General features: G+C 38.2%; 1 protein-coding gene across 3 annotated transcripts in view; it reads left to right on the plus strand.

Moving 5' to 3' along the window:
- The first annotated feature begins 996 nt into the window (after window positions 1–996).
- The window catches only part of EPC1 (enhancer of polycomb homolog 1), a 114204-nt gene continuing 97030 nt past the window's right edge, over window positions 997–18170 (plus strand). For 2 of the 3 annotated variants that reach the window (XM_050939065.1, XM_050939067.1), the window contains exons 1-2: window positions 997–1115; window positions 1544–1902. The gene's annotated coding sequence lies outside the window, so the exon portion shown is untranslated. The remainder of the gene's footprint in view (window positions 1116–1543; window positions 1903–18170) is intronic. The other variant, XM_050939066.1, reaches the window with a different exon arrangement.

An 18170-nucleotide genomic window follows, 5' to 3' on the forward strand; every position in this document is an offset into this window, starting at 1 on the left:
AGCAAGTCCAGCAACCTCTCCTCTTGTCTCCCACTTCAAGTGTTGCTGTTTTTCAGGGAAGCCTTTAAACTGACATCTTGATCTCCTTTTGGTCATTGAGGAAGCAATCAACTTCCACTAATGTAGATAGAAAGACTTCATGGGAGTTGAGTCAGGCCCTATGGATCCCAGGGAACTGTCTGCAACAAGAGACGTGTAAGTGCCAAATAGCATCATGGTTCAACGATGGGTTAAACATTTTAAATTATTCATGAGCAAATTTGATTTGAATGTGCAATCATTTCCCTTTAAATTTTTGTTATAAATTAATTTTTAAAAAGCTATAAGCTGCAAAAATACACAAATCATTATTAAGTAAAAAAAATCCGGATTATTTCACAAAAACCATAATTCGCCTACATTACATTAAGCCATAAGTATAAATAACATAGAAGAATACAAAATGCTTTTTTATATGCAAGGGGCCTACCTTACAGTTAGTGTGGGAACCATACATTGAATGTCTTGGCTTTTGTGTATTTAAATTCTCACTATAACATTGCAATAAGTTAGGGTTTTTTAAATTTTGTACTGAATATTAAAGTGTTAGAATTTGCCTTCATTTCAAGAACACAAGTTAAGCCACTGAGTACCTGACTCAGCTCACAGCTAAAGAGCCACAGCATCAAATTTCCCAACCCACTTAATTTGAAAGCCTGCCAAAATAGGTGAAAGACTTTATAAATATGTAAAGCAGGAAGTTCAAATAACACAGTTGTGGAAACGTCCAGTGATTGATTCCCTTTTAAAACAATAAAAATCCCTGAGAAATTAGGACATTTGTAAATATTCCTCACCATCCAAGATGCCAAATGGTGTCATATGGAGTTTAGCCTATGCATTGTACTTTTAGTATTGATTTTATTTTGGATTTCTACCACTTCCTTGAGGCCAAGGGGAGGCACAGTGGGAGGATCCGAAAAACTCAGTGCCACAGCCATTTTGTTTGTGGGCAGCATGGTAAAATTCTGTCAGTCAGTTAAAGGAGGGGTTTTTAAACAGTATTTATGGAAAAACTATTCCTGCCATAATGGATGTATCTGTTGAAATTAATATTATTTTAGTTCTTTTATAAGGTAGGTATTTAGATTTGTAAAAAACTGAATATTCTCTGGGATGTAAGCCTTCCAATATCAAGGAGTCATGGATTTTGTTTCAGGCATGACTGGCTTTCTTAGATTCTGTAATATTATTAAACCATAATAATGTTGATATATTTATTTTAAAATTGCATGAGATGTCTGAAAAACGTTGATTAATGTGTTTCTTGGTAAAAACTTGCTTAAGAGAAGTAGACGGAAAAATGGCAAAGCCTCTGGCTGAAAAGGACTGAATTATTTCTGTGGGCTTTTTAAAGAGTTTTTTACTGAAATAGCAATGTAGTCTCTTGAAAGAACTTCTTGTTTTGCATTGTCACTAAATATCAAGCATAAACTTTGGTGATTTTGTTGGCTGTGTGTTTAAAATTCAAGCGTAAAATGGCACACTGCATTTTTTTTTCCAGGCTGCAGAAGGGGGAGAGCGGGGGATAGTGCAGACTGTAGGGACACTGCCCTCCTAACCAATCAGAACACGCCTGTTTGCCATTACAAAGTTGTTAACCCCAGAGTCTTCTGGCTCCTGCTGCTTTTAATCTTTTTTGGATATTTCTCCGATTTTTCCAAACGCCCACAGAGCCTCAGGAAAACCTCTTAATTCAACCAGCGATCATGGAAGAAAGTACCACTTTCTATTTACAAAATATTCTAAAGATGTTTGGATATCGCTTTGCTGCATGGAGATGGCTGTTTGTAGTGGAACAAGTATACAGCCTATATTGTTACAGTCATTTTGCAAGGACTATCATCTCTGCCGCTTCTAAAGGTAAGTTTGTAAAAAAAAAATATTAAAATATTTGTTGCTACATTTTTGCGATTAATATCTACTATAAAGGATTTTCGTTATGTTACTGAACAAAATGTATCTTTGTGTTTTTCTTTACCTTTGATCTCGTGCGTATTCCACCCAACGTTGTCCAGTTAATTTCGACAATTAAAAGACAATCAGTTTTGTTTCCGTCTTCAAGGCTTAATATATTTGAAGCACAAACGGCATTTCAATTATTGCGAAGTGTATGAGAACTCAAATATTTTTAAGATGGACTTGTTTTGTACGGAGTGATAAATGCATCGCTATATCTATATCTATCTACACACAATTTATAAATATAATGGATTGGCTAATTGATATAGGGATATATTATCTTAATATGTTTATTGTGGCTGTAGCTAAACTAGTTTATTATGCCGTTTCTGATAGCTCTTGATGGATTACTTTGATTCAAACTACAGGGGAAAAAAACTGCCCTTGGTATATGAAGGTGGAGACTGACATAACTTAATATAAACCCTGTTATGTCTGTTTCTAAACAGTGGCCTTTTTATCTGAAAATGAGCTCTCTTACAGCACTCAGCTTAAAGCCATATTTATACAAAGGCTCCTATTTAGCCACACTTCACAGAGATGTCTTGTTTTTCTCCGAGAAGGTGCATTTGGGAGACATTTTGTAATTTTTGGCATTTTTCTAGGCGCATTTTTTTTCACACGGTGGGAGATCTTTTTTGTTTTGCATTGATCTGTGTTGGTGGCGCTGTGGTGCTCTTAAACAATGTATGTCCGTTTCACTAAGAGAAAGGGGGGTGCGGGAGAAGGTGGGGCAAGATTTGATCTATTGTATCTTTTCATTTTCTTTTATCGAAGTAGGAGCACTTTAGTCGGAGCGGATCGTTAAACTGTGTTATTTAAATATTGGGTGAAGTAGGGATCGGAACAAACATTTCGTCACAGCCTCTTGCGTTTTTGTGTAATGAGAAACGGGAGGGTTTTTTTTAATCCTTTCTCTAGATCAATTTTCTTTTCTTCAATAAGATGTTAGCCCCACCCCTAAAATGATCTTGCAATGGCTTCAAATGAAAATCTTTGAAGTCATTTTACATATACATACTTTGGGGAAGGTTTTGGTATAAATTTACAGTGATAGTAGTCCACTGTCTGCCAGTTGTGAAGTTAAACATTATTTTCATAGCTGATAGTTAAATATTAAGGGCCCTATTTCTCTATTCCTTGCACATGCAAATCTTCTAGTGAGGTCTTCCGGAGTTTGATTGTTCATGAATAAAGGCTTGGGGCCCTTGTTACTTCAATGTCTATATTTTCTATATGGAATGTAAAACCTACAATAGTTTTCTTCCAAATTCTGAAACAGATGCATTTATGGTTTTCTTTGCTTTGTTCAATTTTTATTTTGTAATTAGAGCAGGAGTAGACAAAAACATTACATTTAATTTTTTCTTATACTACAGAAAAGACTGCAAATAGCCAAATCTTTATAGGGCACAAAAGACATGCATTGTTATCTGCAAACCTCTGTATTGTGCTTATAAGAAAATTAAAAGCTCAGTGGGAAGATACAGTCAGGCCTTAGATATGTATACTTAAAGCAAAATAACATGTTTAAAAACCACTAGTTCATTGTTTGGGTTTGAAATAATCCGAACACAGCCTAGAAAACTCAACAGGTTAACCAATACATTTAAGTGTGGAGAACAATAAAGATTTTTTTTAAGGAATTTGCCTATTTATATGGAGTATTTTTGTGTAATTGACTGTTTATAACTTGACTTACGCACATGCTTTGTATATACAGTTTTAAATAATAAATTTGATCCTTGTCACATTTACAAATTATAAAATTGTTGCATCAGAAATACTTTTATCAAATATATCTTCTAGAATGAAGTCTCTTTGTCCCTCTAACCAGTATTTTACTGATCCTCTAAACTTTTTTCTAAAGGTCTAAATGCATATTTAAAACACATTTACTTACCAAATGTCTTTTCCAATAATCTGAATATATTTAGATATTTAATTTGGGGGGAAACTTATAGATTCTAGGACTGGAAGGGACCTCAAGAGGTCATCGAGTCCAGTCCCCTGCTTTCATGGCTGGACCAAATACTGTCTAGACCATCCCTGTGATTATAATTTACACATGGACAGTTTAAACAAAGCAACCTAACTGGTTGGCTCAGGGAAGTGCAGTCTGAACCTTTGCTCAGTGGGGACATGTGCATCCCAGGAGATGGTGAGCAGGGGTCAAACAGTTGCGCTCCCCTGGAGCTTCTGCCAGGAAAAGTCAGCTTTACGCAGCAGTCAAGGCTCCAAAAATGCCCCACTGGCAGAGGCTGGAAATCAGAATATTGTATCAGTGCATCTTTTAGCCTCCCTAGATTTAATACTCTGTTTTTGAGGCTGCACTAATCTGTTCTGGGCCTTCTGAACTAGTAAAGATTGTTGGTACTTTGCATCATTTAGACCTCACCTGTAGATGGCCTTTTTGCTGCCAGAGATCAGCAGAAGCAGAGTTATTTATTGTTCTTGCATCAGTGAAAAGTGATTATGAATCATCCTGTAAATAATACAGTTGCACCATCGTTTTAGTAATATACAGTGGACATTTTGAGATTACTTTATAAGTGACTCATTTGCATCATGTGTAGACTGCAGTAGAAATTTACTAAATGTAATTTCATTCAAGAATATTTTTTATAACTGTGCATGTAACAAATCAACCCTTGACAAATAATCAGTAAGTCTGTAGCCAAAAAATTCCTCATACTTGCTGACAATTCTCAAAATACACAAAGGTTTTGGAAGGGTGTGGATATTACTGCCTTCCAGAACCTCTAAATATATAGCCATTTTGAGAAGTAGAACTAATGCAAATAGTGGCAGATTTTAGAGTTGAGATAAATACAGGCAATTTATATCTCTGTTGTTTATAGCTGTAGATAAAGGACAACTGTATGCCATCTGGTCACCTTCAGAAAAGTTAGAAACTTAACTTTTTTTTATTTAAATGAAATCTTAACTTACACCCCAAAAATGGGCAAATTTCATCCTACTTACCACCAGCAACTGCATTTAACAAAAATAAGTCAACATATCAGCTTTCTACTGTATTATCTATATTATACTTCATGATGAGTTTTCTGAGATGTGGCTTCTGCCCTTGCAGACGTTGGCTGTTCCTCCTTTTGTGAGACAGGCAAGGAGTGCTGCTGGAGGATTTTGGATCTAATCCTCCTTCTCCTGGCTTGAGTCCCCAGTTGTTTCCTGCCAGGATAACAGCAGAGGTGCTCCAGTTTACCTCAGCCAGGCTATGATTCATCACAGAGCAGAAGCAGGCAAAAGAAGAAAGTTCTGCCTGCTTCAGTCCATAGTGTGGCCATGCCCAATGTTGACTTGAAGACATAGAATATCAGGGTTGGAAGGGACCTCAGGAGGTCATCTAGTCCAATCCCCTGCTCAAAGCAGGACAAATCCCCAGACAGGTGTGTTTTTTTTGTTGTTTTTTTTACACACTCCAGTTCCCTAAATTGCCCCCCTCAAGGATTAAACTCACAACCTGGGGTTTAGTAGGCCAATGCTCAAACCATTAAGCTATCCTTAAGGTGACCAGATGTGCTGATTTTATAGGGACAGTCCTGATTTTTGGGTCAAAGGAATGCTTACAGGTGGGAACTAGATGAATGCTCCATTCTTCCCAGCCCAGTAGGACTAATAACTGCCTCAGTGAAGCCAGCAAGGGGACAGTGAGGAGGATGAATTCCAAGTAAAGATGCAGGAAAGGGATCTTTGTTTCTTCTTTTGCCCTCTTTCCATTCAGTGGGGGCCCAGAACTTAGTTTAATGAGGCTTATCCAGCCTTGTTGCTCCGTCTTTGTGAGAATGCCCTTCTTATTCAATACTTATTCCCACAAAATAGCCTAAGAGAAGGCCCTGATCTTCTGCACCTACAGCCACCTCCTCAGTTCTCTTCAGAGAGTTTCTTGAGACTACGTTAAACTGAGCTCAGAGATTCTTGTCCAACAAAGTCAATCTGACTGGGATCTCTCCACCATCTCCCAAAATTTGGCTCATAGGAACCTCTCCAGGTGTCTTCTAGTGGCAAACAACATGACCCAAGACTCCATTCAGGTAAGAGCCAGCATCCTGACTTCCTCGGTGCTACCTCACCCAGTTTTCTGGGTTCTTCCTTAGAGAGAAGACATGTCCTCACAGCTCAGACTCTTGGCTCTTAAGGGTCCATTCCAAGACTCCTTGATTTCACTCTCAACAGTTTTCAGAAAAAGAAACCTCTCTCCCTACTCTATGAAGCCACTTGAGCAAGACTCCATTTCTGCTCCTTCCTTGTCTCACAGAAGATGTTTCTTCACCAGTGTTCTCCAGTTTACCACATGTCCAACAGTGACAAGCGCCAACAAGTAGTCCTTTTGAAAGACAGACTTCAGACTGGAATCTTATCCTAACTTTGGGTAAAGGAGGACATACTTAGAACCTATTTTCTCTTGCCTCAGAATTGCAGATCCTAGGAGGAAAGATTTCCTGCACATCTGCTCCAGCATCAGACTGGATGCATAGATCCTTTTGAGTAGTTCAGGAGCACTACTTAATAGTTATCCTCCACTTTCATCAGACTAGACAAGAGCTGAAGTAGCTGAAACCTTCTCCCATCTTCTCTAGATTGGATCCATCACACCTTTCTCCCTAGACCTGTTGGGCAAAGTGATCTACTCAAGATATTTTGTAGCCCACAAGAGGTCCAATTATTTGTGGTTATTCTAGATTTGATATGGTTTAACAAATTCATAACCAATTAATGGCTTAATATAAAATTTGTGATTCATGCTGGCAGTGACCAATGATGAGGAATTCTTGGCATCCATTGGCTTCAAGGGAGTGCATCTACACATCAGCATAGCTCCAGATCATCCGAGTTTCTTCAGGTTCTCAGTCAGACAGCTGTGCTTCAGTGAATCATATTGCATTACCATTGGGCATGCCTCTGCCTCCTGGACCTTCTTCAGGATGATGGCAGTAATATCAACTGCATAATCCCTTATCTGGGTGACTTGCTCATGTGAGTCCAGTTCCTCCAGGAGGCCAATGAGGTGTTAAATAAATCTTTTTGCTCATTTGAAGCTCATAATGAATCAGAACAAGAGCTTCTTGATCCTTTCCCAAAGGTTCACCTATCTCAAGCAGTGATAACCACAAATAACAGAAAAGCGCTGCCATCTCCAGGAGGGATTAAATAGCTAAAGATGCAGATCTGGGCCTATCAGCATATGAGACACACACCTATCAGGAATTACATGTGCCTTCTGGAAACCACGGTGTGTTGCCAAGACCTGATGTCCTGGTGTCAGTGGCTCTCAGCTCCTGCAACAGTTCCTCCTGTTGCTTCAAACCACCAATGAAATCAAACTGAAGTCCCCATGTCAGTGAAGATATCTCTGACCTGGTGGCTGGACAGTTCTAATTTCCTAAAAGAGTACCTCCTGCACAATTTTCCTTTTCCCTGCAACTTGCCATCAGCTCCAGTGCCAGCCTGAGGAGATGGAGTACTAACTCTCCCATAAGATTATTTCAGGGGCCTGGCCCCACAAATAATGATGTTTCATATCAATTTATTATAACTCTGGGCAGTCAGACATTCTTTGAGGCAATCTGCAAGGCGACATGTCCTGATGGGATTGGACAATATGGTTGTAGTAGTCTATTTGAATCACCTATGAGGAACCAAGAACCAGCACCTCCTGAAGTAGACCATCCTACTGTATTACTGGGCAGAGAGAAACTACAGAACTTTGAAGGCACTTTGTATACCTCACTATCCACGCTTACTGGCTCAACTGCACTTAGAACCACCCAGCCAAATGGAAGTTCCATAAAGAAGTTTTCTAGTGGATAGCAATAATTACGTTTGTCATCTCTGGATGTATGCATGTCCAATCTAAATGATCAACTCCTACTGCAGCAGATAGCTGGATTTGGAACTGCTGACTCCAGGATTCCTTTGTGATCAGCTGGTTGATGGCATGAGGATATGCCTTCCCTCTTCTCCACTCCTCATCATCCGCAAAGTCTTTAAAGCCAAGAGAGAGGAGTTGTCTGGTAGTGATAACCCTGCCTGGGATACTTCCGGGGTGGCTTGCAGACCTACTCCACCTGTTCTAAGGAAGACTCATCCTTCCAGACAGAGATGACCTCCTGATAGTGTATAGTGGTGCATTTCAGTCGCTGAATCTTCAAGCTCAGGGACTGGTTTGTGAAAATGCCCTCTTAAAAAGCCCCTCCTATGTATTATTGGAGCTGATCAATCTTCTCCCCTTGGTGCAGGTCCAGGAGAGAAAAGAGCAAGAAAAGGCTCAGGGGAAATCTACATTTCCTTCAGGGAAGATTTGAGAAGAGGGGTTCAGTGCAGAGGAGGTTAAAAAGGTATCAAGGTCCTCTTTTCCTAATATTTGTCCCAATTCCAAAAGCCCTAAAAAGGCACTCTGGCATTCTCTGCGTGTCTAGAGATATTTGAATATTCACTTTCATCATATTTTTGTGGGCTCCCCATAAAAGGCGGAGGAATTTTAGATAATTTCTGTCATGCTCAACTGTTAGAAATGGGCAACATCCACCTTGATTGCATTGGCCTCGTTAGCATTGACTCCCACTTGGTAAGGCAACTCCCATCTTTTCATGTGCTGTAATACTTATACTGCTTACTGTATTTTTCGCTCCATGCATCTGATGAAGTGAGTTCTAGCCACAAAAGCTTATGCCCAAATAAATTTTAGTCTCTAAGTTGCCACAAGGACTCCTTGTTGCTTTTGCTGACAGTGTATTGTAATACAATACAATAGATGAAATACTGAAGTAAATTAGGGAATTAGTGTGCCTCTACCTTAATTTTATTACAAACTATCAGCTAGCATGTATAAACAGGGCCCTGTCCCTGTATATTCCATGATTCTACTGCCACAAATCCATCTTTGTCACATAACTCATCTCCAAAACCAAGCTTTTATTATTAAAAAAAAAAAGTTTTAGCATTTATGGTTATGAAAATAAGCTTCAAAACATGAATTGAGCATAAACAAATCCAGTAGTATCTTTGAGTCTGCAGACAACCTGAAACAATAATTTTGAGAGATGTAAGTTGCCTCATTCTTCTGTGAGATATGAACCCTGAAGCCTACAGGTGTTAGATTAAGTTCTTACATTCTTACATTTTATATATTTCATTGCTGATCTTTTTAGTAGAAACATCCTGCTAAGGATTATTCCAGAAAAGAAAACTATCTCACATGCTTTCTTGGGTCCTCAGAGTCCTAAACTGTCTCCATCCCAGCTATCAAAAAACTCCAGCTTCCGCACCTTCACCAACTTCTACAATACAGTTCCAGATTGTCAGTACAAAAAAACAAATGTTTGCTTCTCAGGAAAAGAGAACATGAAAACAAAGTAACATAACTGAATATAAGAGGCTACTATACTGACTGTATTATTCATTTTTATATTTAATTAAAAAGATATTTTTTCACTTAAGCGTAGCTTTCTTTCCTTGCCATAGTACAAGACCATGTCTATACTACCACTTATGTCAGCAAAACTTACGTCACTCAAGTGTGTGGGGAAAAAACACACATTCCTAAGAGAGACAAGTTTTGCCAGCATAAGTGCTCATGTGCACAACACTATGTCTGTGGGAGAGCTTCTCCTGCTGACATAGCTTCCGCAGGTGGTTGAGGTGGTTTTATTATGCTGACAGGAGAACTGTAAGTTCACTAATGTAGACATGGCCTCAGGTCCGACTTGCTACGGAGTATACAAGGTTTTGTGTCATACACAAGACCATACTTACTGTATATCCATGCAGATAATGTGCACTTAGAATTCATTTGGAGTACAGCATGCAGTTCTGGTTTCCTAGTTTGAAAACTGGTATGGAGGTGGTAAAAAAGGTGCTGGGGAGGGCTGCAATGGAGATTTTTGAGAATGCACGGATTTTAGGAGTTCTCTAAAGATGTTCAGCCTTGAGATAAGGAGACAGATGTGGCTCAGCCATGGTCTATAAACCGTTTAAGGGGGTTCCACTCTGGAAAGTGACTAAATATGGCATTATGGGGTTTCATGTTTATATATCAAATATGCTCAATTTACAAGTAAAAAATGGTCATATAAATTTTTTGTGGAAAGTGCAGCCTGAAATAAATTGTAAAAATCTAAGTGTAAAAATAGATTAGATAATTGTGGTTGTCATTGAAGCAGTTCCTTCATGCAGGTACCATACACAGTTGATACTCTTGTTAACTGGAACTTTATTACATTTTGAATCTGCTTATTTTTATATTAATTTTTCAGATGGACATAGGGCGGGGGTGGGGGGAAGAGGAATCAAATGAACTTAATGCAGACAAAACATCAGATCCTAATAACGTGCATCATCTAGGAAGCAATAAAAACAAAAACCTTAGATGTTATTTAATTCACTGGATTTGGATAAGATTTCTAAGGATTAAAAAGAAGCAAACATGTCAGAGACTAATGGCTAAGGTAGAGAGTTATTACGTGAGGTAATAAAGTGAGGCGTTAAACAGAAAACAAGCTTAGGAGAAAGACACAATGTAGCCATTGTCATGGTATAATTCCCCACTCTGAACCTTAGCGTCCACAAGATAGGGTGCCAGCATGAATTCCTCTAAGCTCAATTACCAGCTTAGTACTTGTGGTGCTGCCACCAACCAGGAATTCCAGTGCCTGGTACACTCTGGTCCCCCCAAAACCTTGCCCGGGGACCCCTAAGACCCAGTCCCTCTGGATCTTAACACAAGGAAAGTAAACCCTTTCCCTCACCGTTGCCTCTCCCAGACTTCCCCTCCCTGGGTTACCCTGGAAGATCACTGTGATTCAAACTCCTTGAATCTTAAAACAGAGAGGAAAATCCACCTTCCCCCCTCCTCCTCCTCTCTCTCACTCCCAGACTCTCCCTGAGAGAGACAGTAATCCTAACACAGAGAGAAAATTAACCTCTCTCTCCCCCTTCCCTCCTTTCTCCCCACCAATTCCCTGGTGGATCCAGACCCAGTCCCCTGGGGTCTCACCAGAATAAAAAAAACAATCAGCTTCTTAAACAAGAAAAGCTTTTAATTAAAGAAAGAAAAAACAGTAGAAATTATCTTTGTGAATTTAAAATGGAATAGGTACAGGGTCTTTCAGCTATAGACACTGGGAATACCCTCCTAGCCTAAGTATACAAGTACAAATTAAAATCCTTTCAGCCAAATACACACTTGAACTCCTCCCAGCCAAATACACATTTGCAAATGAAGAAAACAAACATAAGCCTAACTCGCCTTATCACCTAGTATTTACTATTATGAATCTATAAGAACCTGTATCAGGGAGATTGGAGAGAAACCTGGTTGCACATCTGGTCCCTCTGAGCCCCCAGAGTGAACAACAACCAAACACTAACAGCACACACAAAAACTTCCCTCCCTCAAGATTTTGAAAGTATCCTGTCCCCTGATTGGTCCTCTGGTCAGGTGACAGCCAGGCTCACTGATCTTGTTAACCCTTTCCAGGCAAAAAGAGATATGAAGTACTTCTGTTCTATTAACTCTTACTTATCTGTTTATGACAGCCATAGACACAGTTCAGGGTAGAAAGAGGTTAAAAGTTAAAAATATCAAGGGTACGCTTTAATACCTCTGTTCACAGGGGCAGCTCCAGGCACCAGAACCCCAAGCGCATGCTTGGGGTGGCAAGTCACTAGGGGCGCTCTGCCGGTCGCTGTGAGGGCGGCAGGCAGGCTGCCTTCGGTGGCACGCCTGCGGGAGGTCTGCCGAAGCCACGGAAAACCAGCAGACCCTCTGCAGGCAAGCCGCCGAAGGCAGCCTGCCTGCCGTGCTTGGGGCGGCAAAATGCCTAGAGCCACCCCGTCTGTTCATAATATAAAACTATTATGAATTACAGAACTGAAACTAAGAACTCATGCTGAAGGCTAAGCAAATGTGGGGATTGGGGGAAAACAGATTCAAAAACTGGTCTTTTGGTCACTGAATCAGCAGATAAATTCAGATCAGAGTTAAAATATATAAAATTTGGTCAAGGAGTGAAAAACTAATCATCCAGCATACTGATCAGAAAAGGGATTGGGAGTTATTGTGGAAGAGTTATTAAAATCTTCAGCCAAGTACAAAGCAGCAGTAAAAGGCAAAATTGGTGGTGGTTGGGTTTTTTTTAATTGTATAGTGGGAGAAACAGTATGCACTTGTTAGATCCCATCGATATTGCTGTGTTTATGGTATATGAACAAACTTCAGAAAGTGTATCACAGCCTTGGCGAGAGAGAGTAGCAAAGATGATAACAGGTATGAATAACTTAAGTTTTGATAAAAACAACAAGGAGTCCTTGTGGCACCTTAGAGACAAACATATTTGGCCATAAGCTTTTGTGGGCTAGAACCCACTTCATCAGATGCATGAAGTAGAAAATACAGTAGTAGGTATAAATACAAAGCACATTAAAAGATGGGAGTTGCCTTACCAAGTGGGAGGTCCGTCTAACGAGACAATTCAATTAACAGTAGGATACCAAGGGAGGAAAAATCACTTTTGTAGTGGTAATGGGAGTGGCCCATTTCAAACAGTTGACAAGAAGGTGTGAGTAACTGTAGGAGGAAATTAGTATGGGGGAAATTAGGTTTTGTAATGTCCCAACCACTCCCAGTCTTTATTCAGGCCTAATTTGATGGTGTCTGGTTTGCAAATTAATTCCAGTTCTGCAGTTTCACGTTGGAGTCTGTTTTTGAAATTTTTTTTGTTGAAGAATGACAACTTTTAGGTCTGTTATTGCCCAAGGAAATTGAAGTGTTCACCTACTGGTTTTTGAATGTTTGAATTCCTGTTGTCATATTTGTGTCCATTTATTCTTTTGCATAGAGACTGTCCGGTTTGGCCAATGTACATGTCAGAGGGGCATTGCTGGCACATGATGGCATATATCACATTAGTAGATGTGCAGGTGAACCAGCCCCTGATGGTGTGGCTGATGTGATTAGGTCCTATAATGGTGTCCCTTGAATAGATACGTGGACAGAGTTGGCACTGGAGTTTGTTGCAGGTTTGGTTCTTGGGTTCATGTTTTTGTTATGTGGTGTGTATTCTTTGTTGGGCCTGTCTTGTAGTAGGTGACTTCTGGGTACCCTTCTGGCTCTGTCAATCTGTTGCGTCACTTCACCAGGTGGGTATTATAGTTTTAAGAGTGCTTGATAGATATCCTGTAGGTGTTTGTCTCTGTCTGAAGGATTGAAGAAAATGCAGTTGTAGTTTAAGAGCTTGGCTGTAGACAATGGATCATGTGATGTGGTCTGGATAGAAGCTGGAGGCTTGTAGGTAAGTATAGCAGTCAGTAGGTTTCTGGTGTAGGGTGGTGTTTATGTGACCATCGCTTATTAGCACTGTAGTGTCTAGGAAGTGGACCTCTTGCAAGGCACTGAATTAAGTTTAGATGGAAGACTGAGCAAGTGGGGTTATTAAAGGAGAAGATGAACTAAAACATAGGACTAAGAGTAAGCAGACCTAAGTTCCAGTTCTGACTCTCTGCCAAGCACTTCCGTGCGACCCAGGACAAGTCTCTTACCCACCTATATCTCAGCTTTCTCATCTGTAAAAATTGCAGATAATACTTCACTACCTCACAGGAAAGTTGTGAAGATGAACTCAATGTTTATAAAGCACTTAGAGATCCTTCAGTGGAAGGAAGAATACAAATGCAAAGTTGCTTATACAGTTATTGGAAAAGAAAAGAATAAAGTTATTAAATAGAAGTTTTCCAAATTACAAAAGAGATCATAAAAGTCAAAATAAAGAGAAGGCTTTTTTAACCTCATGAAAAGGCTAAAAAGAATTAACAGAATCCAACCCATCTAAAATTAAGAAAGTGCAAGTAAATAGAGAACTGCTTAATCCAAAGGATAAATTTATGGAATAAATTACTAGGGAAGATGTCTAAACCAATGAGTTAAGAAATACCTAACATTGGTTTCTGGAGGAGGGGATTGAGGAGTGTGGCAATAAAGCAGAAAGTCCATTAATCATGGTTTATCACTTGAAAATTTTTCATGAATCTAGCGATGTGATTTTTTTTTTTTTGTCTTAAAAATCTCATGATGATATAGTAATGTTGAGGCCTTTGCCTCCATTCTCAGTTGTTCTTATTATCTCTGCAACAGCCATTCTTAGCATTCGGAGTTCCTCAGTTACTATTCTTCCATACTCATAGGAAAAACTTGTTCATTCAGATGCTAAATAAACAGTAAGTATGAAGTTTATGCATCACAGAATGTTCAGAAAAAATCTTCAGACATCAAATAGATGTTTTGAGTGAACTGAAAGTGGTAAAAAAAGTCCAACTCTAGTTGCAAGGGGGGAAAAGGAATCAATGTTGTGTATAAAATAGCTATCCTTTTATTAAAAGGGAATGAGCCAGCTGTGCCTCCTGTATGATTCCTTTCGGCTGTGGGGACAAATAGACCACCAGCACCTCCCCTGAGATCCTTGCTATTGCTGGAAAGGGAGAATGCTGCCAGTGGCCTTCCTCTACTCCTCAAGATGCTTTCAGTTACTTATGGATTAAGAAATAGGTCAACAGTGGCTCTACCCAATTTCTCCTGGAATAGAGCCCAATGGCATAAACTGTCAGATGTAGCTCATGTTCTTAACATCCTACTTTGCAATAAACTGATTATTCTGAGTGTATTTTAAGGCTGTTTGCCTCAGGGTGCTGAGTTTTACAGCTGGGTATATATGATTATGACTCAACCAATTTTACAAAGTAGGATTACTTTATTAAAACAAACACACAATGCCCTCTTTTACTTGTTTGGAAAAATATGTTGCCTGTGACCTTTCACATAATATTACGTATGGAAAAAAATGTTGCCTATGACCCCATTCAGCCTTGATGCTGAAACTAAAGAAAATTATTATTTTTTTAAAAAATGTTCTTTAAAGATACGTAATCAACACAAAAGGAAATAATAAACCTTCAATTTATACAGTGCACTTCAGAAGTGTAATATTTTGTTAAAGGTTATAAACATTTTAAATTTACACATATGATAAAAAGAAATTTGCCTTAAGTCTGAAGCATATATAGCTTCCATTTTCTTCTTTTCAATGTTTTTGTGCAATAGTATTGATATATTATTATTCACCTCAACTATTTAATTTCTGCCTGTTTTTTGTTAGCATTATCTAATGTGCAGTACAATAGTTTAGCTGTATTATGATATCCTGTAAAAATTAACTTTAAATGTAAAAATCTTGAACTGGCCACTGGTGGCTAGTTTTTAAATCTTTGGGTTTTATTTGGAGAAATTAACATTTTATGTCTCTCCTCTACAGTCCTGTGAGACAATCCATTTCAACAACACTGCTGATTTCACAGGCATTTCTAGTAAACTTTTCCTTATTAGAATAGCAGCCAACTTAATTTCTTACTCTGTTGAAAAGATTCTATTGGGATTTTAATATTTAACACTTCTGAGCCTCTCATTTTGTAAAGGTGTTATAGCTGCTCTGCATTTCTGAAAGGTGTCAAGCAGTTCTGGCATCAAAATGATATCTCTACCTATTGAATGTGTTAAGCAATGATAATGAGATGTACAGAGATTTAAAATCTGATTTTCTACAGAAAAATGCCTTCAGAAAAACCTTTTTTCTTCCTTTAATATCCCCCCCTTTTTTTTTAAATCAATTTCCAGAAGCATAGCCAATTTACTCTACAATTAATAGGAAGTTTTATAACACACTAATGCATATGTGTTCACTACACTGACAAACACTAATTTCAGTTGTAAAGGCCAAACAACTTTTCTTGTCATTTTCTGAGACAAGAGCTGAAGACACGAATATGTCAAACTAACTTCTATGATTCTATGGAAGATTCTATCCCTATTTAAAGGATAGACTCTCATAACAGTCCAAGACATGATTAAATTCATTTCATTTATTTTCACTAAAGCAACTAAGAAAGTAGTGTATAAGAGTTCTAAAGCTCTCTGTGATGGAAATTATTTTCTTCCTATAGTAGAGCAAAGCTATGAGGTATTGAATTTATGGCTGAAAAACAGGGAAGTGACGATTTAGCTAAGTCAACTACTGTGTTAATCAACTTAAAACCAAAGACTCTAGAATAGAATCAACTTTCAGATAATTTTAGACCTTTTCATTTTCTTAGAACAGATCAGCAACAACTGCATTTAAGCTCAATCTACAGAAATGACATCCACAGGATAAAATTCACTGGGAGTTGCACCTGCTTGTGCCATGGCTAAACCATTATGCTTCCAAGCTTATTCCTATAACCATCTATTTGCTTGCTTATAAAATAGGGAAATTTATTAAAGTGAAGAACTGAAGAAACTTCGGTGTCATGTCCTCTGACACCTATCTTGTTTTTAGTAGTTTGTTTAACACAGTACTGTACTTGCATTTTTTGTTTGTTTTTGGCTCTGCTGCTGCCTGATTGCATACTTCTGGTTCCAAATGAGGTGTGTGGCTGACGGGTCAGTTCATAACTCTGAGGTTCTACTGTATGAACATTTAAAATGCTAAGTACTATTATATTAGTAGTAGTTGTACTATTACAAAAAAGTAGCTCCTGACTTAAGGTGCAAATTTTCCTGCGAGTTAGAGCAGAGAAATTGTTTAACATTTTTACAAAATTACAATAGTCTTCTTGATATTATACAGATCAACAATCAGACTAGAGGGAAAAAATGCAGTTTCAATATAAAAAGCTTAAACAGTAATGCTTTTTGAAAGATTTGTTGTAGCTAAAATAGTTGTCACAAAAACCTTTATATTCCCATAATATATATTTTTGATGAAGCAAGAGTATAACATGTAGAAAATGAAGTCCAAAGCTTCATCTACGTATCCTTGACACACAACCATAGTGTAACTAGAACCTGAAGACTGCTACACCTGATGAACACTTGTTGGAAAGTGTCTGGATTACACAACTCATGTTGGAAAGTTCAGCTGTGAAAATCTTTCTAGCTCCAGAGAGACTTGTTTTGTGCTACTGTATCTAAATATTAATCTGCACAGTTCTTATTAACAAAAGGAATCTGTCAAAAGTATTTTTATAACTTTCCAAAACATTATTTTCACTATTATAAACACTTAGAAGTCAAATCAGTCTTCATGTGAAAAACGTTTTTCCTTCATCACCCAGGATTTCCAGTAAAACAGATGTCTTGGGGAAGGGAAGGACTGTACTATACAGAAGTTGCAAACATAAATATAATATCAGGTTGAGTTTTAGGTATACTAACCTTAGGCCAGATCCTGTAACATGATATGCGTGGGTGGACCCGTTTGCACAGACCTAACTGCAGGATGTGCTCCCTTAACAGCTCAACATGAACCTTGTTCTTTTCAATATACGATTAGGTATACTTGACATTTCTATCCCTGACATCTTCAAAGCACTGTACAAATTATTTTAATTTTCATAAAGATTACTTTTGAAATATTCTTAATTAACTGACTTAAATATTTGGACACCAGACCACAGAGGAAGACAGAAGCCTCAAATTGTGCCTGCATTACTATAAAATTGAGGACAATCTGAATAGTACATAGAGCATATTGTTGTTGTTTTTCAGCTTTTAAATTTGTTTAGAAAAGGGCAACATTTCAAACTGCTGCTTTCATTGTGTTGATAAAGTACAAGCGAAACTGAAAGAGAAGGAAGATACATGCACATGGTTCCGTCAGGAGTCAGATCAGTTACTGAGCAATTTCAAATACGAAGAGTAAGTTGTTATTGTAGACAAACACGAAAGAAGGGTATAACTCCACAGGTTATTTTATAGTAATATAACTATATAGAGAATATACCATATTTATCAACCTGTATTTTTTAAATCATGCCTTTCCCCACATATACACTCCTTTGCCATTTTAAAGCAATCTGCATATTTTTCTAAAAAAATTAAATTACCTCCGTATTCTTTCTTCCTTCATTTTGGCTGCAAAATGCCACTAGCCACTATCTCTTGTTAAACTGATTTCAATGGTAGAAAGACTGAAGAAACTGCTCCACAGTTGAGTTAGTGAGATGATTATAATCAGAGTACAGTAGAAACTCAGAATTATGAACACCTCAAGAATTGAGGTTGGTTGTAACTCTGAAATGTTCGTAACTCTGAACAAAATGTTATGGTTGTTCTTTCAAAA

The sequence above is a fragment of the Gopherus flavomarginatus genome, chromosome 2 (genome assembly GCF_025201925.1).
Source record: "Gopherus flavomarginatus isolate rGopFla2 chromosome 2, rGopFla2.mat.asm, whole genome shotgun sequence".
In the NCBI taxonomy this organism is placed as follows: Eukaryota; Metazoa; Chordata; order Testudines; family Testudinidae; genus Gopherus; species Gopherus flavomarginatus.